This window comes from Choloepus didactylus, chromosome 9 (assembly GCF_015220235.1).
Source record: "Choloepus didactylus isolate mChoDid1 chromosome 9, mChoDid1.pri, whole genome shotgun sequence".
NCBI classification, from domain to species: domain Eukaryota; kingdom Metazoa; phylum Chordata; class Mammalia; order Pilosa; family Megalonychidae; genus Choloepus; species Choloepus didactylus.
Window position 1 is genome coordinate 12,206,248 of NC_051315.1, and position 22,823 is coordinate 12,229,070.

The window sequence follows — 22,823 nt, forward strand, 5'->3', positions numbered from 1 at the left end:
CCTATCAAGGACAGCAAATGCCACGAGGCCAAAAACAACAGAAAATTATAAAGCATATGAAAAAACCAGACGATATGGATAACCCAAGCCCAAGCACCCAAATCAAAAGACCAGAAGAGACACACCTAGAGCAGCTACTCAAAGAACTAAAGATGAACAATGAGACCCTAGTACGGGATATGAAGGAAATCAAGAAGACCCTAGAAGAGCATAAAGAAGACATTGCAAGACTAAATAAAAAAATGGATGATCTTATGGAAATTAAAGAAACTGTTGACCAAATTAAAAAGATTCTGGACACTCATAGTACAAGACTAGAGGAAGTTGAACAACGAATCAGTGACCTGGAAGATGACAGAATGGAAAATGAAAGCATAAAAGAAAGAATGGGGAAAAAAATTGAAAAACTCGAAATGGACCTCAGGGATATGATAGATAATATGAAGCGTCCGAATATAAGACTCATTGGTGTCCCAGAAGGGGAAGAAAAGGGTAAAGGTCTAGGAAGAGTATTCAAAGAAATTGTTGGGGAAAACTTCCCAAATCTTCTAAACAACATAAATACACAAATCATAAATGCTCAGCGAACTCCAAATAGAATAAATCCAAAAAAAACCCACTCCGAGACATATACTGATCACACTGTCAAACATAGAAGAGAAGGAGCAAGTTCTGAAAGCAGCAAGAGAAAAGCAATTCACCACATACAAAGGAAACAGCATAAGACTAAGTAGTGACTACTCAGCAGCCACCATGGAGGCGAGAAGGCAATGGCACGATATATTTAAAATTCTGAGAGAGAGGAATTTCCAGCCAAGAATACTTTATCCAGCAAAGCTCTCCTTCAAATTTGAGGGAGAGCTTAAATTTTTCACAGACAAAGAAATGCTGAGAGAATTTGCTAACAAGAGACCTGCCCTACTGGAGATACTAAAGGGAGCCCTACAGACAGAGAAACAAAGACAGGACAGAGAGACTTGGAGAAAGGTTCAGTACTAAAGAGATTCGGTATGGGTACAATAAAGGATATTAATAGAGAGAGGGAAAAATATGGCAAACATAACCCAAAGGATAAGATGGCCGATTCAAGAAATGCCTTCACGGTTTTAACGTTGAATGTAAATGGATTAAACTCCCCAATTAAAAGATACAGATTCGCAGAATGGATCAAAAAAAATGAACCATCAATATGTTGCATACAAGAGACTCATCTTAGACACAGGGACACAAAGAAATTGAAAGTGAAAGGATGGAAAAAAATATTTCATGCAAGCTACAGCCAAAAGAAAGCAGGTGTAGCATATTAATCTCAGATAAAATAGACTTCAAATGCAGGGATGTTTTGAGAGACAAAGAAGGCCACTACATACTAATAAAAGGGGCAATTCAGCAAGAAGAAATAACAATCGTAAATGTCTATGCACCCAATCAAGGTGCCACAAAATACATGAGAGAAACATTGGCAAAACTAAAGGAAGCAATTGATGTTTCCACAATAATTGTGGGAGACTTCAACACATCACTCTCTCCTATAGATAGATCAACCAGACAGAAGACCAATAAGGAAATTGAAAACCTAAACAATCTGATAAATGAATTAGATTTAACAGACATCTACAGGACATTACATCCCAAATCACCAGGATACACATACTTTTCTAGTGCTCACGGAACTTTCTCCAGAATAGATCATATGCTGGGACATAAAACAAGCCTCAATAAATTTAAAAAGATTGAAATTATTCAAAGCACATTCTCTGACCACAATGGAATACAATTAGAAGTCAATAACCATCAGAGACTTAGAAAATTCACAAATACCTGGAGGTTAAACAACACACTCCTAAACAATCAGTGGGTTAAAGAAGAAATAGCAAGAGAAATTGCTAAATATATAGAGACGAATGAAAATGAGAACACAACATACCAAAACCTATGGGATGCAGCAAAAGCAGTGCTAAGGGGGAAATTTATAGCACTAAACGCATATATTAAAAAGGAAGAAAGAGCCAAAATCAAAGAACTAATGGATCAACTGAAGAAGCTAGAAAATGAACAGCAAACCAATCCTAAACCAAGTACAAGAAAAGAAATAACAAGGATTAAAGCAGAAATAAATGACATAGAGAACAAAAAAACAATAGAAAGGATAAATATCACCAAAAGTTGGTTCTTTGAGAAGATCAACAAGATTGACAAGCCCCTAGCTAGACTGACAAAATCAAAAAGAGAGAAGACCCATATAAACAAAATAATGAATGAAAAAGGTGACATAACTGCAGATCCTGAAGAAATTAAAAAAATTATAAGAGGATATTATGAACAACTGTATGGCAACAAACTGGATAATGTAGAAGAAATGGACAATTTCCTGGAAACATATGAACAACCTAGACTGACCAGAGAAGAAATAGAAGACCTCAACCAACCCATCACAAGCAAAGAGATCCAATCAGTCATCAAAAATCTTCCCACAAATAAATGCCCAGGGCCAGATGGCTTCACAGGGGAATTCTACCAAACTTTCCAGAAAGAACTGACACCAATCTTACTCAAACTCTTTCAAAACATTGAAGAAAATGGAACACTACCTAACTCATTTTATGAAGCTAACATCAATCTAATACCAAAACCAGGCAAAGATGCTACAAAAAAGGAAAACTACCGGCCAATCTCCCTAATGAATATAGATGCAAAAATCCTCAACAAAATACTTGCAAATCGAATCCAAAGACACATTAAAAAAATCATACACCATGACCAAGTGGGGTTCATTCCAGGCATGCAAGGATGGTTCAACATCAGAAAAACAATCAATGTATTACAACACATTAAAAACTCGAAAGGGAAAAATCAATTGATCATCTCAATAGATGCTGAAAAAGCATTTGACAAAATCCAACATCCCTTTTTGATAAAAACACTTCAAAAGGTAGGAATTGAAGGAAACTTCCTCAACATGATAAAGAGCATATATGAAAAACCCACAGCCAGCATAGTACTCAATGGTGAGAGACTGAAAGCCTTCCCTCTAAGATCAGGAACAAGACAAGGATGCCCGCTGTCACCACTGTTATTCAACATTGTGCTGGAAGTGCTAGCCAGGGCAATCCGGCAAGACAAAGAAATAAAAGGCATCCAAATTGGAAAAGAAGAAGTAAAACTGTCATTGTTTGCAGATGATATGATCTTATATCTAGAAAACCCTGAGAAATCAACGATACACCTACTAGAGCTAATAAACAAATTTAGCAAAGTAGCGGGATACAAGATTAATGCACATAAGTCAGTAATGTTTCTATATGCTAGAAATGAACAAACTGAAGAGACACTCAAGAAAAAGATACCATTTTCAATAGCAACTAAAAAAATCAAGTACCTAGGAATAAACTTAACCAAAGATGTAAAAGACCTATACAAAGAAAACTACATAACTCTACTAAAAGAAATAGAAGGGGACCTTAAAAGATGGAAAAATATTCCATGTTCATGGATAGGAAGGCTAAATGTCATTAAGATGTCAATTCTACCCAAACTCATCTACAGATTCAATGCAATCCCAATCAAAATTCCAACAACCTACTTTGCAGACTTGGAAAAGCTAGTTATCAAATTTATTTGGAAAGGGAAGATGCCTCGAATTGCTAAAGACACTCTAAAAAAGAAAAACGAAGTGGGAGGACTTACACTCCCTGACTTTGAAGCTTATTATAAAGCCACAGTTGCCAAGACAGCAAGGTACTGGCACAAAGATAGACATATAGATCAATGGAATCGAATTGAGAATTCAGAGATAGACCCTCAGATCTATGGCCGACTGATCTTTGATAAGGCCCCCAAAGTCACCGAACTGAGCCATAATGGTCTTTTCAACAAATGGGGCTGGGAGAGTTGGATATCCATATCCAAAAGAATGAAAGAGGACCCCTACCTCACCCCCTACACAAAAATTAACTCAAAATGGACCAAAGATCTCAATATAAAAGAAAGTACCATAAAACTCCTAGAAGATAATGTAGGAAAACATCTTCAAGACCTTGTATTAGGAGGCCACTTCCTAGACTTTACACCCAAAGCACAAGCAACAAAAGAGAAAATAGATAAATGGGAACTCCTCAAGCTTAGAAGTTTCTGCACCTCAAAGGAATTTCTCAAAAAGGTAAAGAGGCAGCCAACTCAATGGGAAAAAATTTTTGGAAACCATGTATCTGACAAAAGACTGATATCTTGCATATACAAAGAAATCCTACAACTCAATGACAATAGTACAGACAGCCCAATTATAAAATGGGCAAAAGATATGAAAAGACAGTTCTCTGAAGAGGAAATACAAATGACCAAGAAACACATGAAAAAATGTTCAGCTTCACTAGCTATTAGAGAGATGCAAATTAAGACCACAATGAGATACCATCTAACACCGGTTAGAATGGCTGCCATTAAACAAACAGGAAACTACAAATGCTGGAGGGGATGTGGAGAAATTGGAACTCTTATTCATTGTTGGTGGGACTGTATAATGGTTCAGCCACTCTGGAAGTCAGTCTGGCAGTTCCTTAGAAAACTAGATATAGAGCTACCATTCGATCCAGCGATTGCACTCCTCGGTATATACCCGGAAGATCGGAAAGCAGTGACACGAACAGATATGTGCACGCCAATGTTCATAGCAGCATTATTCACAATTGCCAAGAGATGGAAACAACCCAAATGTCCTTCAACAGATGAGTGGATAAAGAAAATGTGGTATATACACACGATGGAATACTACGCGGCAGTAAGAAGGAACGATCTGGTGAAACATATGACAACATGGATGAACCTTGAAGACATAATGCTGAGCGAAATAAGCCAGGCACAAAAAGAGAAATATTATATGCTACCACTAATGTGAACTTTGAAAAATGTAAAACAAATGGTTTATAATGTAGAATGTAGGGGAACTAGCAGTAGAGAGCAATTAAGGAAGGGGGAACAATAATCCAGGAAGAACAGATAAGCTATTTAACGTTCTGGGGATCCCCAGAAATGACTATGGTCTGTTAATTTCTGATGGTTGTAGTAGGAACAAGTTCACTGAAATGTTGCTATATTATGTAACTTTCTTGGGGTAAAGTAGGAACATGTTGGAAGTTAAGCAGTTATCTTAGGTTAGTTGTCTTTTTCTTACTCCCTTGCTATGGTCTCTTTGAAATGCTCTTTTATTGTATGTTTGTTTTCTTTTTAACTTTTTTTTTCATACAGGTGATTTGAAAAAAGAAGGGAAAGTTAAAAAAAAAAAAAAAAAAAAAAAAAAAAGAAAAAAGACAAACAAGGGGAAAAAAAAAAAAAAAAAAAAGATGTAGTGCCCCCTTGAGGAGCCTGTGGAGAATGCAGGGGTATTCGCGTACCCCACCTCCATGGTTGCTAACATGACCACAGACATAGGGGACTGGTGGTTTGATGGGTTGAGCCCTCTACCATAAGTTTTACCCTTGGGAAGACGGTTGCTGCAAAGGAGAGGCTAGGCCTCCCTGTATTTGTGCCTAAGAGTCTCCTCCTGAATGCCTCTTTGTTGCTCAGATGTGGCCCTCTCTCTCTGGCTAAGCCAACTTGAAAGGTGAAATCACTGCCCTCCCCCCTACGTGGGATCAGACACCCAGGGAAGTGAATCTCCCTGGCAACGTGGAATATGACTCCCAGGGAGGAATGTAGACCTGGCACCGTGGGACGGAGAACATCTTCTTGACCAAAAGGGGGATGTGAAAGGAAATGAAATAAGCTTCAGTGGCAGAGAGATTCCAAAAGGAGCCGAGAGGTCACTCTGGTGGGCACTCTTATGCACACTTTAGACAACCCTTTTTAGGTTCTAAAGAATTGGGGTAGCTGGTGGTGGATACCTGAAACTATCAAACTACAACCCAGAACCCATGAATCTCGAAGACAGTTGTATAAAAATGTAGCTTATGAGGGGTGACAATGGGATTGGGAAAGCCATAAGGACCAAACACCACTTTGTCTAGTTTATGGATGGATGTGTAGAAAAGTAGGGGAAGGAAACAAACAGACAAAGGTACCCAGTGTTCTTTTTTACTTCAATTGCTCTTTTTCACTCTAATTATTATTCTTGTTATTTTTGTGTGTGTGCTAATGAAGGTGTCAGGGATTGATTTAGGTGATGAATGTACAACTATGTAATGGTACTGTAAACAATCGAAAGTACAATTTGTTTTGTATGACTGCGTGGTATGTGAATATATCTCAATAAAATGATGATTTAAAAAAAAAAAAAAAAAAAAAAAAAAAAAAAAACCTAACAGAAACATGGATAAATTCAGTTGGTTGTATTTCACTTTATGGTGTATGACTTTGTGGCAAACAGCAGTTTGTGGCATTTTTCATTTCTTTATAAAAATATTTAGAAAATGTAATTTGATAGAAATAAAATACTTGAACAAAAAAAAAAAAATAAAAAAAAAAATAAAAAAAAAAAAAAAAAAAAAAAAAAAAAAAAAAAAAAAAAAAAAAAAAAAAAATGGATTGATGAAGAAAACTTGAGGGCACTATATTGAGTAAAATAAGTCAGACACATAAGGACAAATATTGCAGGGTCTCACTGACATGAACTAATTATAATATGTAAACTCATAGACATGAAATATAAGTTACCAGGATATAGAATGAGGCTAGTGAATGGGGAGTGGTTGCTTATTATAGGCAGAATATTCAACTAGTTTGAACTTAAATTTTTGGAAATGGACAGATGTGACAGTAGCACATTGTGAGAATGACTAACAGGGCTGAATGGTGTGTGAAGGTGGTAGAAAGGGGAAGCTTAGAGTCACGTATGTCACCAGAAGGAAAATTGGAGGTTAAAAGATGGGAGTGTATAAAACAGTGAACCTTGTGGTGGGCAATGTCCATAATTAGCTATACAAATATTAGAAATCTCTTGCATGAACCAGAACAAATGTATGACTCTATAAATAGAAGTTAATAATAGAGAGGCATATAGGGAAAAAATAAACCTATTGCAAACTATATACTACAGTTAGTAGTATTTTAACGTTCTATCATCAGTAGTAACAAATGTACTATTCCAATACTATGAGTCAACAGTGGAGGGGGGTGATTAGGGGTAGAGGAGGATTTGAGTTTCCTTTTTTTGTCTTTATTTCTTTTCTAGAGTAATGAAAATGTTCTAAAAATTGAAAAAAATATTAATGGTGGTGATGGATGCACAGCTGTATGATGGCACCAAGGGCAATTGATTGTACACTCTGGATCTTTGGATAATTGCATGGTATGTGAACAATCTCAATAAAAAAAAAAACAGAAGATAACCTATTTTGGACCTAAAAAATTAGCAAAAAATGCCCATTGCTTATGAAGATGTGGCGAGAGGGGCAATATAATACTACATTGCTAGCAGAAGCATAAACTGATCCAACTGTCCTGGAAAGCAATTGGCTATCTATGTATCATGTATCATAAAAAATACACTATTTTCCAAAGCTGAAAGAATTTAAAATGGAGAAGAGGCCAAAGACAAAAGTCTTCTCCCCAACACTAATTAAATTGACAAAAATTCTATTCTTCTTTCATCCCTTCTACTAAGAGTCCCAAGCAGTCTCTGAAATTTCCTCCCTTTAGATCTCTTGCAGAGCCTGAAGGTGACAACAGAAGTTCACGTAGGTGATGTCAGAAGAGTCCAAGGATGACTTCAGGCTGGGTCTCTCCTATGGCCATTACACTGTGGTTCTGAAATGTGAGTCTGCATCAGAATCTCCTGGAGGACTTACTAAACCACACTTCCAGAATCTCTAACACAACAGGTCTGGGGTGGGGACCCTGAAATTTACATTTGCATTTCTAACAAGTTCCCAGGTGATGCTGCCTGGCCTGGACCACATGTTGAGAACCACACATTGAGCATCACTGACCTACATCCCAGGCACCCATCTCCGTGCTCCACCTGAGCAGCCTGGCTCCTCCTCACCGGTGTGAGCACAATTGTGCAACTCTGAATGAATAGACAGATGAGTCACCCAACCCCAGCAGGGACATGGGAGGGAGGAATGGCCCCCAGCCCAGAACCCAGAGGCTTAGTGTCCCACAGCTTGGGCTCAGACGGAAACTGCCTGTTTCTTCTGAGCACGCACCTTCCCTTAAGAACAGTGGGAAAGGAATCAGTTGCCAGAGTCAATTGCCTGTGCGGTTTTCTCCCCTTTCTGTCTCGTTGCTCGGCAGCCCTCCTCGGGTTCTGCCTGCCCCCTTCCCACCCACCAAACACACACACACACATACACACACACACACACACACACACACACACACACACGCACACACACACGCAGATACTTGGAGGGCTCCAAACTGTGTCCCCATCCTGGCTCAGCCGCCTTCCATTTGTAAGCCCCAGAGTAAGTTCCTTCACCAGCACAGGAACAGGTTTTCCAACTGCAAACGGGCAAAGGAGCACCATGCGAGGCTGAAATGAAATAATGAACAAAACAAACACAAAACCCCTTGTTGAAGACTTGGCTGACTAGCAGTCAGTGAAGGCTACTCTCTGTTCATTCTTACCCACGGCTTTCACATTTTTCTAGCCTGTAACCCAATCTCTCCTGTTTGTTTTCCTTTGCTTCTCCTGTGCTGCCAAATGCTTTTATTTTCTTTATTGGTTTTATTGAGGTAATACCTCTTTGTGGTTTAAAGACACACATTATGAAGCGTAAAAAGCGAGAATTCCCTCTATCCACACTTCCATCCCAGTCCTCAGAGGCACTGATGCTAACAGTCTGCAGCCTTTGCCATCTCTTCCCACAAATATACAAACATATAGATACACATATCTATTCTTATATATTTATTTGTCATAAAAATGAGGGCCTTGCCACATATTTTTCTGCCATGGCTTTGTTTCCCCTTTTTATGCTGAAAGTAGCAATTAAGCATGTATCAATGGCCCATGATTATGTGACACTCTTTCACTGTAGTGTGGAAAGCTTTCAGTTTTTCAGAGGGGCAAGATAACTAAGGCGTTAGTATAAATAAGTGTTTAGATTTCCCAAGAACCACAAGGGTTCCTCCCTGTTCTAGTTTGCTAATGCTGCTGGAATGCGAAACACCAGAAATGGATAGGCTTTTGTAAAAGGGGGTTTATTTGGTTACACAGTTACAGTCTGAAGGCCATAAAGTTCCAAGGTAACGCATCAGCAATCAGGTACCTTCGCTGGAGGATGGCCAATGGTGTCCGGAAAACCTCTGTTAGCTGGGAAGGCACGTGGCTGACGTCTGCTCTGGAGTTCTGGTTTCAAAACAGCTTTCTCCCAGAATGTTCCTCTCTGGGCTGCAGTTTCTCAAAAATGTCACTCTTAGTTGCACTTGGGGTATTTGTCCTCTCTCAGCTTCTCTGGAGCAAGAGTCTGCTTTCAATGGCCTTCTTCAAAACGTCTCTCATCTGCAGCTCCTGTGCTTTCTTCAGTGTCCCCCTTGGCTGTAGCTCCTTTTCAAATGTTCACTCTCAGTTGCACTGAGTTCTCTCTGACCGTCAGCTCGTTTATATGGCTCCAGTGACTCAACTTAGACCCACCCCAAATGAGCGGAGCAACACACCCATGGAAATTATCCAATCAGAGTCATCACCCACAGCTGGGTGGGGTGCTTTCCAAAGAAACACTCAAAGAATTACAATCTAATCAACACTGATAACGTCTGCCCACGCAAGATTACATCAAAGATAATGGCGTTTGGGGGACACAATATATTCAAACTGGCACACTCCCCTTCTAAATTCTGTGGCAAAATGGTGGCCCATCCTGTGTACCTGGCAGGCGTCTGTGAACTTGCCTCCAGAAGCCAGGTTACCCATCTCTGTCCCCAACTGCAGCCAGGACGAATCTCGTTCCAATGTGCAGGGGGGGCAGGGGCGGAGTGGTTGCACGATTCTCTGATTTCTGGAATCTGATTACATTCCCGGTGCCAGGGTAAAATGTAAGATAGCCTAGGTGCTGAAAGCTGCCCAGAGAACCAAAAGAACTGGAGGAAAAGTAGAAACTATTCACAGCTCTTTTGAGAAGGCCTAGAAAAGGAGAAGCCACATCTAGCCACCAAATCCCTGGCTACTCTGGCCCAGCAAATGCCCCTTCCCCAGGTCTTCCTTCTGGGAAGCAAGTGACAGAGCCACCGCTCCCTTCCAGATGAAGTAATTAGATGGAAGGGTACTGACATTTCAGGAAAGACCGTCAGAGAGAGGATGATGTTTAACACGTCCCAACAAGTCCCTTATAAAGACATCAAATAAATAAAAAGACAGGACATGATGACAAAAGAGCCTCACAAAAAGATCCTTAATCACATGGACAGCATGCAAGACGGGGACTTTGCATTCAGCAGGATTGGAATCTGTTGGAGGCCACCAGCAACTGGCTCTCCTTCATTTCCAGGCAAGGGGATTTAGGATCCGCCTCTTCAAAGTTGGGCAGGGCAGCGTGACTTGTGATGGTCAATAAGTTTGTATTTAAGAGCCAGCATGTCTTTCTCCATCTTTCCTTCCCCCACCCTTGGTAACTGAAGATGTTCAGGATCCTGCAGGAAGAGGGCATGGCACAGCGCCCCCTGCTGGCCCACTGTGGACATGCAACATGGGCAAGCAATTAATTTTGCTGTTTGCAAAACTGATTTTTTACAGTCACCAATTGGTACAATTCACCAATGTGAATAAATCACCAATCCTCTGAGAATGCAGAACCAACATAAAACCCACTTCATATATATATACTAGTGGTTTAAATTAACACAGAGTTACAGAGGTCCTTTCACAGCTATAGGTAGCTAATTCCATTTCCTGCAACCAACGTATTTTATACCTTAAATGAATAAATACTATTTCCTTTAACAAATATGTTTTCCAAGCTTATGTGACTAAACCATTAAATTTACCAGCATTGCTTCTCATCAGTGACTAGTAGCATGGGGAGAGGATCTTATCTTTGAAAAGACCCAGCCTTACCTGGCTCTTCATTTTTCATTTTTGGTTGGTAACTGAGACCTGAGTGTCCCTTATCTTACTGAGAAAGACAATTGCAATACAATGGCAAAAGTCCACAAGGTTTCTTATTAAGTATAACTGTAGCCCCCTTTTATTGACTAAAGTCACTTGATGAAAAGAAAGCCTGCGATGTTGAACTTCCACAATAACATGATTGTGATTTTTTTAAAGAAGCCTATATATTTTTTTAAAATGCTAAAAGGAAATGCATTAAATTATAGATGGTTGTTGTCTTGAGTGGTGGCAATAAGTGAGTCTATTGTTCTAATATCTCCCTTTCTGTGTTTCCAAATTTTTTAATGAATATATATTCCTTTTATAATGAGCAAATACCTACCAATAATAGGCTCAATTATAAAATAGATGTATTAATCTAAAAGATGTATCTTTCTCTCTAATGCATACAGAATGTTGTATTTTGTGATAATCAGTCTAGAAGAAAAGTGGTTCTCAGTTAGAAAATTGGGTTTTAGAAATGCTAGTCCCATGAAGGATTGACAAAATCAATATGCTTTCTAGAAACAGAGTGGGGATGGAGAAAAAGACAAGTCAGTTAGAGGCAGAAAACTACAGCAATTCTCAAACTTGCAAATACAAAAGAATGAGGCTTGTTAAAAGACAGCTTCCTGGGTCCCGCACTTCGAGATTTGGATTGACGAGGTCTGGAGCAGTGATCCAGGGATCTGCGTGTTTAGCAGGCTTCCAGAAGATTCTTGGAGAAACATGCTTTGGAGAAAGCACATGGTGTAATCTAGCAGAGAGGCTGAAGTTTGGGCCAGAAAGTGTTATGTTAGCTCAGTGGGTCTCATCCCTGGCTGCAGGTTGGAATCCACTGGGTGGCCTTTTAAAAAATGACTAATGCCCCAGAATACAAATGGATCAGAATCTCTGGGCATCTGTGCATTTTGAAGCACCCCTGGTGAGTTAAATTCATGACACCTTTGAGTACAACTAAGACTGAACAGAAAAGCTCTGCACCTTTCAAACGACGTCACGGAAGTGGCACCTGCTCTGTCCGTGCCTGGCTGCCCACTCAGGCTGTCCATCACAGCCCCCGGGACTTGGCAGAAAACAATTTGGCTGAAAGCAAGCTGGCCAAAACACAGGTTCTAAATCCTTCAAACAGTGGACAAAACAGAAAGCACAGCCAAGACAGCAGAGCAGACATATTGGCTTTAAGTTAATTCAAAACTTTAAAGTGGAAGAAACGCCAAACCCTGAATACCAGATTGTTTTCTTTCTATTTTTTTTTTCTGCCATTTGGATTTCCTTGCTTTGCTTTGTTTTGTTTTTCTTCCTACAAGTGTGATCCATTTCCATGAAAGAAATGTGAAAATACAGACAAGCAAAAAGAAAAAGATCAAGACTACCCATAATTCCACTCACTGAGAGACACTCAATAAAACACCTGAGAGTGTATTTTTCCAGACAATTTTTAATGCAGATATGTGCATCCATTGTTTTCTAATAGGCTTTTCCAATAAATCATATTAGGCATGTACAGTGATCCAAATTTTCCCTGTTAAAAAGAGCACAGAAGAGGGAATAAATGGCTAAAAATTAATTTAAAATACAAAAGCAAAAATGTCAGAAACACTAAAATTCTGAAAAACTACCAAAAAAATCTCTCAAAGACACACAAGTTGCTGTGAAACCACTCAAATTATGTGCACATATTACCAAAAGTTGCAAAAACAATGACACACATTTTCAATGAAAAAGCATTTCTGTCAAATTGTGGTGAAGGGTCATTTGCATTTGGAAAAAATGCCTTTGCCTGCATTGCTTTCTGTCCAGTGGATCCCTCCCATGGTCACTGTCCTCCCAGCAGACCACCTCTTCCTGCACCCCTGCAAAATTATCCATGTGTCACCCTCTCCCCTCCCTTAAACTGAAACACCCTTCCTCCTCTTCAGTTTATCCAAATCCTTGCCACCAACCAAGGCCTGGATTAAATCCCACCCCTTCCCAAACAGCCCTCCAGGGTCCCTCCAACCACCCGTGCAGCTTCCCACCAGCCCCTCAAGGTTTATTGTACCAGCAGCTCTGGCTCTGAATCTGAATCCATTCCTGTTCCCCCCACCTCTGCGTCCCCTCAGCTTTAATCTGACCTGGTCCTCTCCCACTGGGCTGAATCAGCGTGTCCCCTTCAGTGTCTCTCACAGCAGGGAGCACGGTGCTGGGCACTCTGCACACAACCAATAAACGTTGAACGAAGTGGGGTGTTCTAGTTTGCTAATGCTGCCAGAATGCAATACACCAGAAATGGATTGGTTTTTATAAAAGGGGATTTATTTGGTTACAAAGTTACAGTCTTAAGGCCATAAAGTGTCCATCAACAAAGGGTACCTTCACTGGAGGATGGCCAATGGCATCCGAAAAACCTGTTACCTGGGAAGGCACGTGGCTGGCATCTGCTCCAGAGTTCTGGTTTCAAAATGGCTTTCTCCCAGGATGTTCCTTTCTAGGCTACAGTTCCTCAAAAATGTCACTCTCAGTTGCTCTTGGGGCGTTTTTCCTCTCTTAGCTTCTCCAGAGCAAAAGTCTGCTTTCAACGGCTGTCTTCAAACTGTCTCTCATCTGCAGCTACTCTCTCAGCTCCTGTGCATTCTTCAAAGTGTCCCTCTTGGCTGTAGCAAGCTCGCTCCTCCTGTCTGAGCTTATATAGTGCTCTAGTAAACTAATCAAGGCCCAGGCTGAATGGCAGGGCCACACCTCCATGAAAATGATCTAATCAGAGTTACTACCTACAGTTGGGTGGGTTGCATCTCCATGGAAACACTCAAAGAATTACAATCTAATCAACGCTGATAGGTCTGCCCACACAAGATTACATCAAAGATAATGGCGTTTGGGGGGACATAATACATTCAAACTGGCACATAGGGGGAGCCCTCTGTAGACCAAAAGAAGAAGACATCCTATTCTTCGGTAAAACCTGGTGGGAAGGGACTTAAAACCAGAGGACAGCCGCACAAGTACCGCACTGCTGCCAAGAGCAGGTCTCTGATAGAGACAGTAGCCAGGTGCTGCCCCAGGCAGGCAGCTGTGTGGAAATGCGGGGCCGCGGCTGCCGGGGGACAGAAGGAAAGGAATCGAGCTGCCTGTCTGTAGGTGGGTCCCGCGGACTGAGCCTGCAAGCAAAGGCTTTCCACGTCCTCTACACTGCTCTGGGTGGGACAAGGCGGGGAGGGCACCCAGACAAGCACTGGGTCAATCCTTGGAGGGTGAAGGAGCCACAAAAGACATACTGGTGACATCCGCAAGAGGCAAAGCCACCTAATTCCCACTGACAACAAAGAGCAGGCTGGAAGCTTCAACAGGTTGCAGCAACATCATCCTGGAATCCTGGAATCCCTGAGCGGGAAAGTCAGAAGAGTGGGTCAAAGGCAGCAGCTGTTCAAGACTTTGGGGAAAGGGATCGTCTTAGGCCATAAAAAGAAAAATATGTGCAAAGGAGAGGCTAGGCCTCCCTATATTTGTGCCTAAGAGTCTCCTCCTGAATGCCTCTTTGTTGCTCAGATGTGGCCCTCTCTCTCTGGCTAAGCCAACTTGAAAGGTGAAATCACTGCCCTCCCCCCTACGTGGGATCAGACACCCAGGGGAGTGAATCTTCCTGGCAACGTGGAATATGACTCCCGGGGAGGAATGTAGACCCGGCATCGTGGGACGGAGAACATCTTCTTGACCAAAAGGGGGATGTGAAAGGAAATGAAATAAGCTTCAGTGGCAGAGAGATTCCAAAACGAGCCGAGAGATCACTCTGGTGGGCACTCTTACGCACACTTTAGACAACCCTTTTTAGGTTCTAAAGAATTGGGGTAGCTGGTGGTGGATACCTGGAACTATCAAACTACAACCCAGAACCCATGAATCTCGAAGACAGTTGTATAAAAATGTAGCTTATGAGGGGTGACAATGGGATTGGGAAAGCCATAAGGACCAAACTCCACTTTGTCTAGTTTATGGATGGATGTGTAGAAAAGTAGGGGAAGGAAACAAACAGACAAAGGTACCCAGTGTTCTTTTTTACTTCAATTGCTCTTTTTCACTCTAATTATTATTCTTGTTATTTTTGTGTGTGTGCTAATGAAGGTATCAGGGATTGATTTAGGTGATGAATGTACAACTATGTAATGGTACTGTAAACAATCGAAAGTACGATTTGTTTTGTATGTCTGCGTGGTATGTGAATATATCTCAATAAAATGGTGATTAAAAAAAATATATATATATGAGCACATGTGGGAAGCTAAAAAAAAAAGGAAATCCTCACCATAAAATTCATGGATCCATTGAGGAGGAGGAGATACTACCTTACAAACCCAAAAGGTTCATTTGCCTGGGGTGCCTCCCAGATGTCAGGAGAAGTCATTTCATCAGGGAGGCTAAAGCCCCAGATGACCTGGCACCTGCAAAAGAAAATAAAGGCAGTAAAGGTAGCTTTCTAAAGAAGTAGATAAGAAGTGTGTTTACAGGAATTATTTGCAGGAACTGCACTACACTTCTTCAGAGGAAATTCCTTAATAAACCACGTGGGATAGAAGCTCTGGGCTGTAGCAAACTTGCCAAAAGCCGACTCAGAGACGGCTGATTCTCCAAAAAACAAATTGTTGAATGTTTAATTTACTGAACAATGTGTCAAAAAACGTCAAATACCATAAAACTGGTCCCCACCAGCTCTCCCTGCCTGTTCTATCACATCCTACCAAGGTTAAGTGTTTTGTGGCTTTTTCAATAGTTTGACTTTGTGAATGAGACTATCTTGTGTATTCTAATTTCAAGGCTTCGCAATGCCTGCGGTGTCCGTGGACAAGATTTCTGGCTTCTAGTATATTTTTGCTCGGTCCTCTACCTTCTCTACATTGCTTAAATCACAGAGGTATTAAGTAGCTACATCAAATGAATATTTTCAGTAGAGTTCACATTACAGGTAGTTAGTAAAGACATGAAAAGACAGCTTTGCTTTTCAACATTTCACATGGGTTCAGGTGCTCTCTATTTGTGGATTGCGGTTTTAGCCTGCCAGCCAGAAATGGGAGTATTATGTAACCTCAGACATAAAGTCCACGATACCTGACTTAGGCGTAAGAATGCAAAACCAGAGAAGGCAGTGGTCTGCCCTGTGGGGTAATGCACCCCATTCCTATCTGGTCAGTGGAATTAAGCTCAGCCTCTGAAACATGAAACATATACAACACCGACTCCCAGCCTAACTGCTCTGGCACCATAGCAAAACCACTGCAAAGCCAAAAGGAAGCTCCACTTCTAACTCATGCCATACACAAAAATTAACTCAAAATGGATCAATGACAATCAGTGATCAATTACCTACGGTTTTATGGCTAAAACTATAAAAACTCTTAGAAGAAAATGTGGAGAAATTCTTCAGGACCATGTATTTGGCAATAAAAGCTTAAATAATACACCAAAAGAATAAGTGATGAAAGAAAAAATAAATTGGATTTCATCAGAATTAAAGCTTTGTGTATCAAAGGACATCATCACGAAGGTGAAAAGACAACCTACAGAGTGGGAGAAAATTTTTGCAAATCACATATACCATAACAGTTTAATGACCAGATTATATAAAGAACTCCTACAATTCAATAACAAAAAGACAAACATTCCAATCTAAAAATGGACTTAAAAAATGATCGCATCACCTTCATGGTACCGTGGAGCTGGACTCCCTACACCTTAGAGTTTCCATAATGAGTTATCTAGACAGCAGATTTAGAGCCAAGCTTGCCTGTGTGCAGCAGGTTTTCTTGTGAGAAGATACAACCAGTCCTTGACTGCACTGCCCACCCTGGGCAAAATCCCCTGACATTGGGTAAGCCACCTGCACTCCTTGCTAGATTGTGTTGGTTCTCACACTGGTCCAATACCTATCACAAACGAAGGGCTAATCTCAATATATAAAGAACTCCTAGAAATCAATAAGAGAAAGACCAACAACCCAATAGAAAAATGATCAAGGATACGAACAGAAATCAAATACAAATTGTTCTTGAATATGGTAAAAGAAACAAATCTCAGTCATAATAAGAATGACATTGAGATACCGTTTTTCACCTATCAAAATTAGCAGAAGTCTACAAGTGTGATAATACACTTTTTTGGTGGGTGGGGCTATGAGAGAACAGGCAATCTTATGCATTGCTGATGAGAATATAAATTATCAAAACTTCTGTGAAGCCAGACACAAAAGGACAAATATTGTATGATTCCACTTATATGAAATATCTAGAATAAGCACATTCATGTAGACAGAAGGTAGATTAGAGGTTATCAAGAACCAGAAGAAGGTTGGGGAAGGGAGTTATTACATAATGGATACAAAGTTTTTCTTAGGGATGATGAAAAAGTCTTGGTAATGGATGGTGGTGATGGAAATACAACATTGTAAATGTAATTAATGCCACTAATTGTACACTTAAAAATGGTCCAAATGGCAAATTTTATGTTTTATATATACAACAACAATAAAATTTACCCAAAAGAAAGAAAGAAACACTGCCATGCCGCCTTATAATTCAGTAATTTGATCATCCAGGAAATTGATTTTTGGATGCCGTGCTGGGAGCAGATAGAGTGGTCTCCTGCAGGTGCAGAATTGCCAAGACAGAGAAATCATGGGAACCTGAGGCATCCTGGGGAGGGCTCTGGATCGTCATAGGCCAAAGAAGTTGGGTGTAGTCAAGTTCAAACCAGATCAGAGAGGCAGGGGACCCAGGCAACCTCTGGACTAAATGCCCTAAGAGAAGACAAGGTGAACCCCCTGGACTAAGAGACACCATGTATGTCAGTCACATACATATGTGTGGAGCAAAAAAGTGGACAATGAAAGGAAAACCCCACTGTTTAGGGCTGCTCTAAGGCTTACAAAATGAAAGGGAGAAGAACTACACACACCTGGCCTTGCTTTCATCTTTCCTTCCTAGGGGAACCATCTTCAACCTTGAAACTCAATCATGCAGAAAGCAAAGTGCAAGTTGGGTGTGATCGACAGAGAAATGAGCCCCAAAAAGGTGCCCACACCCTAATCCCCAGCAAAAGGGACTTTGAAGATGTGCTTAAGGATATGCCCTTGAGATGGGGAGACGCTCCTGGATTATCTGGGTGGGCCCAATCTAATCATGTGAGTCCTTAAAAATGGAGAACATTTCCTGGCTGTAATTAGCAAGATGAACTACAACAGTAAGCAAATCAAAAAAAGAGAGAAAAATGAAAGAAAGAAAAAGAAAGTGACATACGTACATCCCTAAAACTGCAAATCAGTTTGGATCGCTGGACCCACCTTAGTTATGGCCTAGAGGGTATAGAAAAAAATATGTACATTATATCCTCCTCTTAGAGCCTCTCAAAGCTCATTAGCATATTAAAGTTTCTGAAAAGTCCTGCAAAAAACAAATGCATTTTACTTTCTTTAGCCTACCTTTTCCAAAATTGTATGACTTTGAAACCCTGTTTTACCGAGTACCTGCTAACATCTATAGAAGCAGTTTCTGTGAGTTGTTACTTTTTCTAGTTTGCTAATGCTACCAGAATGCAAAACACCAGAGATGGATAGGCTTTTATCAAAGGGGGTTTATTTGGTTACACAGTTACAGTCTTAAGGTCATAAAGTGTCCAAGGTACCACGTCAGCAATCAGGTACCTTCACTGGAGGATGGCCAATGGTGTCCGGAAACCTCTGTTACTTGGGAAGACATGTGGCTGGCATCTGTTCCAAAGTTCTGGTTTCAAAATGGCTTTCTCCCAGGACGTTCCTCTCTAGGCTGCAGTTCCTCAAAAATGTCACTCTTAGTTACACTTGGGGTATTTGTCCTCTCTCAGCTTCTCCGGAGCAAAAGTCTGTTTTCAACGGCCGTCTTCAAACTGTCTCTCATCCACAGCTGTTCTCTCAGCTCCTGTGCTTTCTTCAAAGTGTCCCCCTTGGCTGTAGCTCCTCTTCAAAACGTCACTCACAGCTGCACTGAGTTCCTTCTGTTTGTCAGCTCATTTATATGGCTCTGCTGATCAAGGTCCACCCTAAATGGGTGGGGCCATGCCTCCATGGAAATATCTCATCAGAATTATCACCTACACTTGGGTGGGGCACATCTCCATGGAAACACTCAAAGAATTCCAATCTAATCAGCACTAAAATGTCTGCCCCACAAGATTGCATCAAAGAATGTGGCTTTTTCTGGGGGACATAATACATTCAAACCGGCACAATACTAGTAAGTGTACATTCAACCACATCACTGCACTGGCTTTAACCCTTCAGGGGCTCCTCAGGCCCTTAGCGTGGCACTCGAGGCCTTTGGTGACCTATCCCTGCCCATCTTTCCAGCCTACCTCAAGCACTCTCCCCAAACGTTCTTTAATAATTATAACAAATGAGTTCATTCTTTTGGGAAACACCTTTTCTAATTAGTTCTAAGATAAAACCCTGTCCCCTCAGCCTCCCTCATTCCCTGATTTTCAGCCATACTGAAGAATTTCCCCAGGGTTCCATTTTCCCTCATTTCCATTCCTTCCCCTGTGCTATTCTCTTATCCTGGAACCATATCCCCTACCTTCTTTGCCTTGATAACTCCTCTTTTCCCCCAAAAACTCTGCCCTAATGCCTCTTCCTCCAGGCAGTCCTCCTGACCCTCCACCGCCCTGCTCCTACAGCACCCCAAGCTTCCATCTTCCACTATCACCCCTCCAAATTCTCTGTTCATTTCTCTGCCCTTCCCATTGGACCATGAGCTCCCGGAGAGAGAAGTCTGAGCTCCCCTCCCAGCCAGCAAGAAACCACTGGCTATGAGCCGGGCTGGCCAGGAGAGGGGCAGTGTAGGATTAAGAACAAAGGGAAACAAGACAGAGAGAGCGTGGCTTGTTGCAAAGGAAAGGAAGCAAGATGGAGCCTGTGTGCGTGAGCAGGAAGAGGAGGCATTGTCCAGAAAGGATTCTCGAGGCATCGATGCACAAAAAAGGCATCGATTTGTGAAGCTTCATCTGCGTGCCAGACACTGTGCTACAAGGTGGCTGTGCAATGAACAGACCAGTCACAACCTCTGTCCTCAAGGAGCTTCTGTTCTAGAAGGCTTAGCCAAACAAGCATGAAATTAAACTAGAAAATCCCAGATCATAATAAATGCTAGAAAGAAGATTTAAAAGGGGGAGCATGAAAGTGACCGAGGAGGTCCGGGGAGTGAGGAATTCATACCAAGTGTTCAGACCATCAGACCAAGGAAGGTCTCTGCACAGGTGACCTTGTGTGGAGTCTTGAAGGACAAAGAGCCACCACATGATGGTCCAGGGAGAGAGAACAACCACAGCAGAGGCTCTGAGGCTGGAATCAGCAGGGTGTGTTCAGGGCAGAAAGAAAGCTGAAGAAATGAAGGGAAGCAGGGGACAAGATCAAGGGAAAGAGACAGACAGGGACCAGAGCATGCCTAAGTCAACCACGGTGTGCTCTCTACCCCAAAGAAGGAGAACAGTAGAGAACAGCAGAAAAACACATTGACAGAGAGAACGCAGAGTCTCCTTCCATCCTTGGAGTACTCGGTGCGCGCTGCAACCACTGTGCCTTTGGCCACTGGTGACAACAGGGATGGGGGCGCACAGGGTGGGACCCTCTGAGACGTGTGGGGGTTATTTGCAAAGTTGCTCTATGCTCCGTTTCAGGACCGGCGGCCCACCTTGTCTCTCCACTTTGAAATGCATCCTCCTCTGCTATAATTTTGCAGAACTAAAGGAGATGAATGGCCAGATGGAAAAAGCAGAAGAATCCATGCTTCTGCAAAGTTTAGTGGGGTTTGCTCTTCTTGTCCTTTCCCCACAGTGAGTTTTGCTCAACCAGCCCAGTCCAGTGCAAATGTTCTGGGGGATGTGACAAATGAGTCCATTCTCTTTGGAGACATTGTATTTGCTCATCGGTTGAAAGCAAAATTTCCAGATGCTGTTGGTGTCGCTGGCAGCCAATTCTGCCCCATTTAATCACATTATCTTGAGGGTAGAGAGGCAACAGGGTTGAAGGTTTTGCTTTTTTTTTTTTTTTTTTTTTTTTTTTTCAGTTGGAACTCCTACAGGCCAAGCACAAGGAAGAGGAATTACCCAAAAGTCTAAAATCAGAGAAGGAAATGGCAAGCTGCCCTGAAGAGCTGCTTCTCTCCTCTGCCTGCCCAGCACCTGGGTTCCAAGACTAACTGGAAGACCTGGATCTTTTTGGCAGGTAAAGCCTGCGGCGAGCCTCAGGCCAAATTATCAAGTAGGCAATTGCTTCCAGAAAGGAAATTGAGGTCCAGAGAGCAACTGGCTTGTGACAGTTTTCACCACATAAAGTAGAAAATAGGAAATGCATTAATTAGGGAGCATGGTTTGTACCTAAAGACTACTGTTGTTACAAATTCATCATGGATGAGACCCATGTCAAGGGCATAAGGGAAAAATCTATGGGGTGGGCAGTTTAGGAACTTGCAGATCATTTACCAAGGAGCCATCTGCTTAGCAAACCATCAGACCGGAGGATTTTCTTTACTGTTAGAGGCTGTGAACTGTGCAGCAGTTGGAGGTTCTAGGACTCCTCAGATTTAGGGTTTTTTTGTTGTTGTTATTGTTGTTGCTATTGTTGTTTAATATAATTTTTTATTAGAAAAGCTTTCAGTTTACAGAAAAGTCATGCACAAAATACAGGGTTCTCATATCCCCCAGCCCCACCCCATTTTTAACACCCTGCATTAATGTGGCACATTTGTTACAATTGATGAAAGAATGTTATTATAATTCTTCCTTTTTACTTTTTATATTATTTATTTTTTGTTTCTTTTTATTATAATTATGTTGTATAATTGTACCTATAGTCCATGGTTTACATTAGGGCCACTGTGTTGTACAGTCCTATGGTGGTTTTTTTTTTTTTTTTTCACTTTTTTTCTAGTAATACATATACAACATAATATTTCCCTCTTTAACCACATTACCAAAATTTTTCCATCACCCTAGAAACTCTACATCAATTAAACATTAGCTTGCCATCCCCTACTCCAGAAACTAGCCCAGGATAGGACAGGGAGATATTTTGGGTAGAATTCTAACTTCCCCATCCCTTCCAATTTGTCCTAACTTGCCAATTAGCCCTGAGCCATCTTTTGCAATTCATGTGTCTGTGGAAACAGCCAAAGTTTTACTGCTGGATAGGAGCCCCCAAATTTGAGAACCTCTCTTCTCTAGGCCAGGCTACTTCTCCCAACTCTCTTTCACTCACTTGTCAAAAAATTGCAAACAGGGGGACTGAGGTCCTCGGCCCTCCTGGCTGCTGGCTGGGAGCCGCGCCCGGGGCTGTGGGACCACTGCCTGCATATCCGGGGGCGGGAAGGGCCGGCCAAGGCCTCTCACTCCCTCATCAGACCTGCAGGACCGGGAGGAGGCAAACACGGGGCAGATCTGCAACCACCCCGGGGAGGACGGAGATGAGATCTAACCCTTTTTCCCACTGAAACAATTTTATAGTGAAGTGGGTCCATAATCTATTTCACAGGGTCATTGTGCTGGTTTGTATATGTTATGTCCCCCAGAAAAAGCCATGTTCTTTAATGTGATCTTGTGGGGCAGATTTATTAATCATTCTGATTAGGGTGTGACCTTTTGATTCAGTGTTTCATGGAGATGTGATTCAATCAACCACGGGCAAGGCCTTTGATTAAATTATCTCCATGGAGATATGGCCCCACCCATTCATGGTGGGTCTTAATTGAATCACTGGAGTCCTATAAGAGGGACATTTGGAGAAGAACAAAAAAGCTGACAC

The 22,823-nt window shown here is 41.5% G+C and overlaps 1 pseudogene; it reads left to right on the top strand.

The window, feature by feature from the left end:
• Positions 1 to 22,496, top strand: part of LOC119544584 — a 62,447-nt pseudogene extending 39,951 nt beyond the window's left edge.
• The last annotated feature ends 327 nt before the right edge of the window (positions 22,497 to 22,823 follow it).